The following is a 12,500-nucleotide window of genomic DNA, read 5'->3' as shown; positions in this document are numbered from 1 at the left end:
AATGTAAAACCAGATGTATCTATTGTATAATCGGTGAAACAGACAGTACCGTGAATGTAAAACCAGATGTATCTATTGTGTAATCGGTGAAACAGACAGTACCGTGAATGTAAAACCAGATGTATCTATTGTGTAATAAGTGAAACAGACAGTACCGTGAATGTAAATACATTTGTGTCAGTACCGCACTATAGCTTTATAATTAAAGTAGCATATCGCAAGTCATTTACACTTGTTAATGTACATGTAGTTGTTGTTTGTGTGTAGTGTTCTTATGTCTATTGGAATATTGGTACCCATATACAGATTTCATGAATTTAATTATTGTGTTCATATATTAAGCATTTCTATTAAAACAAATTAGTCTGTCAAAGACACATAATTTTATGAATTCACCCCTGTTTCCTAGTTGTTGTGACAATCTGTTTGCAAAGCCAGTTGTGACATGCTAGTGTTATAATGTTTCATAATATTCACAGGGTTCTGTTTAAGGATGATCTAGAAACCCAGAATTAAGTTGATAAGATTGGAACTTTCTGGAAGATTGAGAAGACCAAATATTAGTCATAATTGTCAAGACAGGCTAAGTGACACATACAGTAGTACCCACCAATCCACCCCCAGCCCCCCACCTCCTTCTTGCATCGTTATTATTATTGTTATTGTTATTATTATTTACAGATTAAAAATAAATTATTATTATTAGTAGTAGTATTAGTATTATTAGTATTATTATTAGTAGTAGTATTAGTAGTAGTAGTAAATTCCAATTGTCATGAATTTCCAGTTGCAATACCAAGGTGCTATTACTTAACGTGTTTGCTGATCTGATCTTAAGCTTCTATTCTCATGCTAACTCTATGCTTCCGCAAAGACATAAGCTGATAACAGCTTATATATATATCTATCGGACACTACAAATGGTTTACAGAAACACATTTTTATAGTGTCCTACGATTTCATGTCGTTGCCACCCATACAAACTGAACACTAGCAAACAGAGACGAGGGAATCTGCCTGTAAATTCCTGTTTCAATATTTTCATGTTTGAAGCTGAAAGTGACACCTCCACGTTATGAGTAATTCACTGAAAAGGTGAAATAAATTCTTATAAACTGCCCCTCGTATAAACTCCTTGTGCCCTTAATAACTTTCATATGCAAATTATGTGTTTGTCATAATCCCCCTACGGATTAATGGCCTGTCTTGATGCGCCTTTGCCACTCACAGGACATTTCTAAACTAATGTTTATTAAATATATGTAGATTTCTTTCTTTATTTCCTTTTTTCTTTCCTACTTTCTCTCTTTCTTTATTCCAAAAACACCTTTGAAAAATTGCCACTGATGTATAATTTTTAAAGAGGCTGCAAAAAAGATGTTGACTTTAATTGTCTCATTACATCTTAATTGTAAATACTTCATCAAATTATTCCAAACCACAAAGTATTTTCGACAAACAAATCAAGTCAACCAAGGTCAAATTTGGTGCGAACACATAAACAGGCATAAACGAAATATCTACTTCCTATCGAAAATTAGCTGTATAATGTTAAAACATTACGTCTCTATCTTTGAAGGGGTGTTAAGAGCTGAGGGGAAATATAATTCTCAAGTATAGGTTTCCATATGTCGCAGCATTATCTTAAGCAATTAATTTGTGTAATACGCTTCTTGATAACATATCCCCAGTTCATCAAGTCTGTACAACAAGGCGCTTGGAAGAGTCAAATTACTTTCAGTCGTGAAATGACGTATTCTAGACTTATGAGGGGTATTCATTTACAACAGGATTAGCAAAAAAAACCCACTTTATAATGATTTTTGTTGTTGTGGGATATACAACTTGTAGCCAGGATGCTATAGCTGGAATAACATGTACTGAGAAAATGTACATATATGTTTGCAGTCTACACGTGAGAAATATGTACTAGATTTAAATGTGTTCTAAAATCTATTTCATGAAATCGTTTTACATGATGATAGCACAATGTTCTTGGCCTGACATGACAATATTCAAATGTACATTGATTATCGACTATACTCGAAAGTAGATCGCCATACGGCTGCGATGAGACGTTACATATTAACTCACTCACCAACTTATCTACGGAAACAAAAACAGCATACTAAATCATATATGGATTTCGATTAAAGGACAGTAATTAAGTCTGCATGAATTTAACAGATTATTTTCTGTAGCTGACACATTTTAACCGATCTTTATCTGATATACATTAAGTACGTTATATCTACACTTATGTAAACAGACCTAGCTTCATCTTCAATAATTTAAATACCCTACATGAATTTATGTAATCGAGTCTACTTTAATTTTTAAAATCTAGTATATATAACTCAATTCTACATAAGTTATAATAAAGTAGTCTGCATGAATTTGTATAATCTAGTATATACTCAATTCTACACAAGTTTTAATAATGTAGTCTACGTGAATGTATATAATCTAGTCCACATGAATTTAGGAAAACTAGCCCATATGTATATATATATAATCTAGTATATGTGAATCTATATACTTAATTCTACATAAATTTAAATAATCTAATCTAAAAGAATTTATATTACATTTACCTATTCTGCAGCAATGTAGAAGACTGCACTCTTGAATTTCGTATACATGTATGTTAGTCTAACTTTTATAATTAGTAGAATGGTAACACTCTTGAAATTCATCTTGAAGGTTTTACATTGCTTTATCTACAAACCGATAATGTCGTAACTCCGACATGGTACGGTTCAGCTCCACAAATGCTTATTGCCTTATTCTGTCTACTAAGATTATTCACAAAGATACTGAATTCTTCAACATCATGGTATATTGTTCAAAATCAAGCTGTTTTAAGAGAATGAACCGCCACCCACTAAGTTTAACGAGAGAAAATAACTTAGAGTTAATAAAAAAATAAGACAGACTTTTATATTTTCAGTGATCCATTGATATATTTTTCACAGATATTTTGCCCATCATGCCAAATGAAATCTGTTTCGGCGGATAATCTAGACTGGATATATATTTTCTTGCATTGACAATTTATATTATTTTCCCCAAGCAGTTATCTATAGTACTGCTCCTTTTTTTTTATTAGTTTCGAATAAAAAGCTTCCCAAAAACCATTTCCATAATCAAAAGAAATCACGGCTAAACGTGCAATTCCGATTATATCCTAAACGTGTGTTTATGAATCACTATCTAATGCTGATGAAACCGGTTGTTCGCGAAAAGATGAAATATCCTGCACCCACGTTGACACCCTGTTGAAAATCTTTGATTCGTTTGTTTGCTTTCAGTAAGATTTACATTGACTATAACATTATAACTGCTTACTTTTAACGTTCATTTACAAATACGGATATTCTAGTTCAGTTTGCTTTAACCATTCATATTTGTGTTATTTAAGATCATACCCACGTCATAGCAATCATGTTTCACTTCATATTTTCTTGTTAAGTTAACATTTACTTCATTAAACCCCAACACTCCTTTGAACAATTTACAAATATATATAAATATATATATTCTTCCTTTTATTTTCAAATGTATTATAAGGAGAACTGAATATTAGAGGTAAGGAAATACAGACATATCAGTTTATGTGATAATTAATGTAGTTTAATTAAGTTTTTACTTCACACTGAGATGTTTGACTTTCAATTTCAACCTGCGTCCGTCCTGATAAATAATCTCATTTCATTTCGTTTATACCTGATAGAGACAAACATACCACTGTCGAGGGCGTTATCGAGTACTTAAAGATATATAGGCCTTTTTTCACATAACCAAGTTATCGTATATGTCAACGTACAAAGGTAACATGTCACATATCCTGAGTAAAATAATGAAGAGCCTTACCCATCATTGACGAAAATTGTCCGCATCGCCTAAGTATTCCTTTTCCAATGTGTTCGAACGAACGAATGAAATAGACGAATACTGGAAGGAAGGAAAGAAAGAAGGGAAGAGTACAGTCAATATTCGAACCCATCATGTTTTAGTCTGAATATAAACAGTCATACTGAGTGGGGCACTCATTAGCCTATTGTCCAGTCAGTCCATTCATAGCTACACTGGCCATAAAGGAAGAACACATCTATTCTTGTCTGGCAAAAGGTAGTCTCCAGACCGTGACGAACCCCCAGCTGAGGAGGTATCCCTACCCGCTGAACTATTGTAAAATATAATACACAATGTTTAAAAAATGTTGAATATTTACAAAAGTGCTTTATGAGGGATCATCAAAAATATGCTTGAAAGGAAGAAAATAAAAGCAGAGTCTTTGCCACAGAATTGGGTTAAATGTCGGTAGATTTAAGATTTTCATGTTCAGTGATTTTCAAAGACCCGACATGACGTCTCATATTAGTTGGGAAGACATTAGTGATAAGTCTTTGTGATTTGGCGACGCCACATTTCGCCTTTAAGAATTCATTGAGTTAAATGTAAGAGAAAAAAGTCATCTTTCCACAAGTTCGGAGCGAATTCTGATATCCATCTGTGAACGGCAGCCGTTGCCGTGGATGACACTTTTATGTCCTGTTCACCCTGCAACTACAATCATACAGTTTGTGCTCCTCTCTTGTGGTTTATAATTCAACGTTTATTTTGCTCAATGTAACTATATAAAACCATTGAGCCTCAACCATGTCGTCGTACTTGACGTCACCAATTTGCATTTGTGCAGTTTTCGCCCAGGTGCTATATTTCCTTACTTAAACATATAGTTGAGATTCATGATATTTACCTGTCATTACTAACCGAATTAGTTGAATGAAACATTGCAGCTGATTATTCATTCAAGCCTTGAAAAGAAAGACAATGTATGTCCTCAATTATGGATAATGTTGGACATAGCGCATCCTGCAATCGGATGCCAAAATGCCCTCGCCATTGATGTTGAAGTCAGTTTCCAATAGCTGTGAACACAGTAATTATTTAGTTAGATCTTCAAAAACATTGTGGCACTAATTAAATTAAGTCTTGATATGTGTTTGCAAAGACGGCTGTTTCGTGACATCACATCGGTTAAATTTCATTACTTTGTGAGAAGAACATCTCCTTCATTGCCAAAGCAAGTCAAGCATGGGCGAGCTGCTTCCTGTTACGACTTCGACGACAGACTTCATAGATAAAGGTTCTCAGTCACGTGACAGATGGGGCATCTGTGTTGCTTGTAGTTGTCGTCAAAGGAGTTGTAGTTGTTGAAGGAGTAGTTGTTGCGAAGTTGGGGGCAGTAAGAGAAGGAGTAGGGAGGGTGGGTATCGCTGCAGGCGTAGCGGCGGCGGCGGTGGTGGATGCTTGTAGTTGTTGTGATGATGGTAGTTGTGAGTTTGGTTTAACGCCGCTTTAAAGAATATTTAAGTCACATCATAGTTCGTCAGCTTCATGTGGGAGGAAAGTCCGAAGTGATGCAGGTCTCAGACGTGGTGAAACCAACAAGCATGTGTTAGTGCAGAAAAAGCTAAGAACATAATCAGGGCGAAACTGGGATTCGAACTCGCGATCATAAGTTTATGGTACGCAAAAGGGTTCATGCTAATTGTCCCAGAGTTGAACCCAACACTAACCACGAATAGGCATTACTGATTTATCGTTGCAATGCTATATGTTCACTGGATCCCCAAATTAACGCCACCCCAAGAACTGACTAAACTTTCAGCGTTCAAATAATCATAAGTGAATGCTTCCTCACAGCATCCGTGTGTCCTCACTTCTGCTTATACAAGGTCATTTAAAGATCGATAGTTGTCATTAGTGGATGAACTGGTAATGTAATCAATATATTGATCAGCCATAAATGGATCGCAGACAAAAGCATATTGATTCTTTTCTAACATGTAATTGGAAATTACTACCGACAATGTACTTCCATAGAGTGACTGTACATGTATTAGTATATATCCAATACTATACTGCTATCTGTATTTTAACATAATAACCGTAGTTCATAGTTTTAACAGGAAATAAATTTATTAATACCCAACTTGGTTGATTAATTTAATCCGGGCTATTATTTCCGTTAATGAAAAACCTATTGATTTTTTAAATTCTTTTTTAAATACAAAACGTTTTGTATGAGTAAAGTCTTATTATTAGATATACACAACATCGATATGATCACCATAACCATGACAGACGTCTTCAGGTGGTATTGGTGTCCTCATATTGCGACATCGCACACGAGTTTGGACCATTGTTTAGCAGGAGCCCCACCTACGTGAGTCTGAATGATAGTAGGATTGTAATCTACTCTAGAATTCAATTTGCTGTTGATACCTCGAAGGTATATTCGTGTCATTAATGTTTAATTCCAGCTAGTTTTATCGGTTTGGACCCCGGGCCCCCGCTGGAGGAATTGACTAGTGAAATATACATAAACACAACTGACATATTGCATGTGAGTTTCAAATAGATTTTTTTATAAATCCATTCTGACCTTTTCCCATTAATTTAATGTCGGTGATTTGCATCAGCCAGTTAAATATTCAAATATGTCCTTAGTGGCATGGTGAAATGATTTTATCTTTTATATGAGGATTATGTAATTGGGAAGTAACGTTTGCCAGGGTAGGTCAAATATTTCTGCTATCCGAGGCATGTTGATACTATCTACAGCTTAATTATTTCATTTGTTATGAGCAAAAATTATTTTTGTGTTTGTCATACTTGAGTTTTGGTAACACCTGGTGACATCACTGTTTTTCGGTGATTCATTCAAATATTTGTCACGGCTATTTTGCCTTTTACGCCCCTTGGAATCTGTTTAGGCGGATAATCGAGACTGGTTAGCCTGTGGCAATGACGTTTGACATTTTCTTGAATTGTTTGACTGATTTTGTTTAAACTGTTTGCTCCCTTCACGATGACATTATTGTGGCCGAGTACGCATATGTATCCCCCAAATACCTTGTCTATAATTTTTGTATTTAATCAGAAACAGCTTTGCATTTGAGCGTGGAAGCTTGAAGTATAAATGAAAGGGAAATATAAATATTATTGAATGTATTATTGGACTTCACAATATAACGTGTCGTAACGGGGCATTCGTGCACTTTATCAGTGGTGCTGATATCAAGTCTGAATGGAAATATTTTAGTATGTAACCCATGGAGGCATCACCCTGATGAGGCTTGAGCAGGTTGCCATTCACACACAGGGCTTATGTAGATGTATTGATCATTTCCCTGGAGCTGACAAGTGTACGTATAGGACTATACCTGTGAACTACTCAGTTACTCATTATATGCCAATCACCTGCACCTAAATGTAATAAATATCTGATATAGTATTACGTGCATGAAACAACAGCATCATGAGGAGATCATTTGTCAATGGCGCCCACACAATATGAACACAAGTTTATGGACGTGGAGTAAATGCAAACGAAACGCTGGTGATGCTACTCCGGAGATCGGAGGATGAAATGAACCTCTTGACATTTCACATTCGACATTTGCTGGCGGTGGCGCCAGTCTAACAATTGGTACATCATTCAGTGTTATCGACGACCCCTGTGACATGTGATTAACTACACCAATAATTGGCATCAATCCACGTAGTGACTGCAATTTACAATATGAAATAGGCATCAGATAGAAATATCATTTATTGAAGAGAAACACTTGCCGGCTTGAATTAGCATGGTCAGAAGTTATCGCGATCGATCTGCGTTGCAATGACTTCCAATTCAATCATAAAAATGAACCCGGCCAGTATTCCTGAATTTAAATATATGTACGTGGTAAATCATAGTTTGAATATATTAAAGTAGTGCCTACTTTCAGAGAGTACCGGTATTCGTCTGTGTACAAGATGTTATCCAATACATTGCTTTGCCTGAATAATGTTTTAAGATACCAGGTAATATTCATGTTTATATCTTTGATACAGTTCTATTATCGTACTAGTGTTGTCATGTCAAATCCTATTAATAAACAAATTAACACAATGATGGCAACAGTATTCTATTGTAGGACATATAATACAGTATAAATAGAAACAACAAAACCCTTTCCTTATTCATAAGCAACCTCTACTAAAAAGTTCCAGAAAAAAGAGGAAGAAGAAGGTTACTCAAATTGTTCGCGGGGCTTGAGTGAAGTGCTGAAAAAATGTGTTGTGGAAAGTATACCTATGGTGCTCCTTCTGTCAGAGAAACGCATTTGATATTGTCAATATCCACCTCCTGGTTTGTTATGTGGATTGGATCACACTAATCGGAACACATCGACCCAGGCATTTAGAAGAATAGTAGATACTTTGCCGAAAGATGAGTTGACGGTTTGCGTGCTGTACCACACATGACCATTTTCCAGCCTTGATTCAATATATTGTATCCATTACAATATGACTCATATTCGTTCAGATGTTATAGCGAGATTGTTCTTGCAGTTCACAATGAACCGTTTTCGTTAATTGCTTTAGGTTCAATAACAGTCCCAGACAATCTTTCTTCGTGGTCCAGTCAAGTACATAGAAATGATCACTCAGATGGGCCATCAACGACGGAGAAATGGATGACCGACAAGACGCTATAACCCACGGAGGGTCTTATCTGCGATCTCCCTCCAGCAGACACAAACAATCGAAATCAATTTCCGCGACCATCTGTCACAGTAGAGGGTGCCACCATGTACAACACCAAGGTTTGGGTGTCAGTTTGTTCCTATAATCCAGCACATCTGAGATATATATTGTTTTTTATAGGGGAAGTAAACCCGTAATAAGAACGTGTGTTACACCTTTCAAAATAAACACACATTTTAAGAAAACGCAAAAAAGTGAAGAAACGTTATATATATAAGATAAAGTTTCAGGTAACCTGTTATGTAGATTTACATTTTGTCCCCGAAATAAAATAATCTTATTTTAAAATGAATGTAAAAAAAATATGAAATAAAAACCAAACATAGCCGGGAACAATGCTTAATTTCAAGCTGGAGCTGAGGCAATCTAATTTCGCTAAATCAATCCAGACTTGAGGTGTATTCCTTTTTTACTATACCCTCTTGGGTCTTGGAGAAAGACTACCTGTTATATTGTGGCGGGTCATGTATTATATTGTGTAAATGAACATACAGGTTATAACTTCATGTTGTTACATTGAGGAAAGTTAATGTTTTAGACAGACATGTAAATGTATTAAATTAACAGCGTTAATTCGAAGTCCTTTGGACCATCTACAACATTACTATATATTTATATGCAGGGTGGCCGCACAACGGAGGCAGTGGAGCAGCCTAAAGGTGAAAGCGCGGATTGTCATGCTGAAGAACCAGTGTGTACAATGTATGAAGTACATTTGTTGTGTCCGACGCAGTTTTAATATTAACATGGGGAAAAGGAAAAAAAGTTTGACAAATATTTACTCACATTAAATGCCACATATTAAGAATTGGAAATTCTGAAATAAGGGAATATTACAACAAACGACCTCGTTCCATTGTCTTTAGACTGCCAAAGGTCAACCCGATATCGCCTATCGGACAGGACCCGCAACTCTCATGATGCTGGTCTGATAGAGTCAGGCAAACAAATATAAGACGTTAATATCTTTATCATCCACCCTTATCAAATCATCCGTACCACGTCTAAATTTTAAAGTTTCATACTAGCAGCTGGTAAACTATTATTGTTACTAAACTTCACTCATGAACACTTTAATCATCAATGCCTCGGGCAAACTAAGTTATATAATTATGTCTAGGTAGCGCCACTAAAGTTTGCAATAACAACTTTGATAACAGTTTTAATCAGTCAGTGAGATTATCTGTAGTTGCTAGAATAGGTATAAATACGGACGACAGCCAGTCACAAATGATTCTGTGGCTGTCTAATAAACTGACTGTTTAGTCACTCGGGTCTTGTTTGTTGTGAAGGTTGGTCGTGTATAGTCGTACCTCTGCTAAGCGAGCTGATTCCTCTCACTCGTGTTAATAGTAAGCTGGGATATTGTGAAGAGTTCTCAATCACCGGATAAAATCATCGACGTCTACGACGTCAACTGGGGACGATACAGTTAATTTGTATTAAGTGATCCTCATTATCAGAGTTGGTTTTTACAGGAGTACATTGCTATCATTGACGAGAAACGCTGTCCATGTTCAATTGTGTGGAGAATAATAATTAATAATCAGTGTGTCAAGTCAAGACGCTAAGTGGTACTCGTATTCATACCACGGTACAAAGGTGAAAAAAAGGCTGAGCCATAACACGGGTTCTTTTGTCATTTTCTTCTGGAAAAGGCGTAGGTTCGTGTGGCAAATTATTAATATGTATACGGTATGTTAATGTATGTAGTTAAGCAGATTTGAATTGCAGTGTTGTGTTCCAGAGTCAAACATGGCACGTGAGAGGTATTCTCACAGCAATCACACAATGTCAATGTTAAATATTACAGATTCAGACATAATTGCGGATAGTGTGTTTATTGCTATTGAAAAAAACATTGTGAATAGACATGTATGTGTTCTTAAAAAATGAGATATAATAACAAATCAATGCTTGCATATCATTATGCCATTTTCGCAGGATTGTTAGATCGTCACACGAGTCAGCAGTGACTAACAGGTAGTCCCAGAAATAAAGCTTTCTTACTTAAAATTATATGTCTATAAAATATCAAAACTTCAAATGTGCTTAATTTCATGCTGAGACAATCTAGACCTGCCTAATCATTCCAGACTTTAACTGGATTCCTTTCTTATTTTTCTCTCAAGTGTCTGTAAGAACGACTAGCGTAAACAGTAAAATCAGTTTTATATTTCCTCATTAATGTCTATAAAACCATCTGGATTGATATATCAAAGAGGATCTCGTTGCCATCGACATCAGTATCGTGTTGATGCAAATCATGGTTTTATCGTGTCATGAAAATGTGATAACATTGATTTTACATACGTCTAATTTAAACAGAAAAAAATATCAATGACGTTTCAAATTGCTTTGGTTCAAATATACTTTTATATGATCTTATGATAAAATAATATAGTCCGTCGGCATATATTGACGTATATAAAGGCCTCACTACGAATATAGTATTTGTTCTTACTCTAAGATCCCACCATTCAGCACAAGATCAAACTCAAGCAGTAATAAAACAAATACCATTTGTCATGATATTAGTCTCGATGTGCTGTCAAATGCTTTGGGATGTGGACATATGTTACACTGATGGATTGTAGCTGTCAACAGTAGAAACATTTGGGGGGAAAATGCTTGGTCTTGGCTGGTTACATCTTGCTGTAGAAATACTTCTGTCACTGTACACCACACTCAACATTTTCTAGAAAGGCGTTTGTAAAATCCGATTTCTAGAAATACCCTCATTAGAGTGTTAACAGATAGAATGCACGTTGACGTCCACCTGTATCTTCCAAGTGTTTGGCCCACGTGACTTTAACTTTTAACTCACTGGCTAAACTATAAGCAAGAGACGAAGGGAAGCCATAGCTGGTCACTATGATAGTTACACATGTAGCAAATATATTAAACGTCAACGCCAGAGAATAATCAGTCTCGATTATCTGCCAAACACGATGCTTTGTTTGGATGTGTTAGCATTCAAGTCCTTCCTGTAAACATATCAGTGCGCCAGTGATTGATTTGGGTAAAATAGCCTCTTTGAGCAATATTTCAGTTATTTCACGGAATGATGTGAGAAGAAAGTGCGATTTGATGCCGTTCTGAGTGGTAAAACACTTTGGTATGCTGCTGACATACCTTGACACTATCAGTACAATCTAGGATTAGATCCAACGATCATAGGTTTCCAGCAAACTGAATGGTGGTGCCCCTTCCCCTATAAACATAACAGAAGGAATCACATAAATAAGAGAGTGAATGAGTATGGTTTTACAACACTTGTAACATTTATCCAGCAATATCACGACGGGAGACACCAACAATGGGCTTCACACAGTGTACACAGAGCTATGAGGGGCAGTCGAACCCGGGCCTTCCGCATAGCCACAAGCCAACCCACCGGCCCAGAGTCACAGATACCTTGGTTCCAATAAAGAAGAATAATGGCAAATCTCGTAAAAGTGATAAACCCCAAATCCTTGAGTAAAACATAGTCGCATTTCAGGCGCATAACACTAACTCCCAAGGAAGGTCAGGAATGACACCGGGTGTTCGTGAAACGGATGGATATATTCAGGGGATGTCAGTCGTAGCAGTGGCCTCGGCTGGCCTTTCATCTTCTTTACCATGTCAGACTGGATACTGATCCAGTTTGATCTTGCAATAACGGACAACATGATTGGTATGCCACTTGCCAGGCTAATCTCCTGGGTTTATTGGTTCTGAGTTCGAGTCTTAGATTCAGAGCGATTATGATTATTGATCTGGCGGCACCATACCCATCGCAGAAATTAGTCCGTCTTACAGACCCTGATACAAATATATATCAAATACAGCCCATGCAAGTCTATAATGTTTGGCAAGTCTAGATCACTGCAGTATCTGAAAATGAAGAGAGT

Source organism: Haliotis rufescens, unplaced genomic scaffold, assembly GCF_023055435.1.
Source record: "Haliotis rufescens isolate VD_foot unplaced genomic scaffold, xgHalRufe1.0.p SCAF_27, whole genome shotgun sequence".
Lineage (NCBI taxonomy): Eukaryota > Metazoa > Mollusca > Gastropoda > Lepetellida > Haliotidae > Haliotis > Haliotis rufescens.
This window is presented reverse-complemented; position numbering follows the sequence as displayed.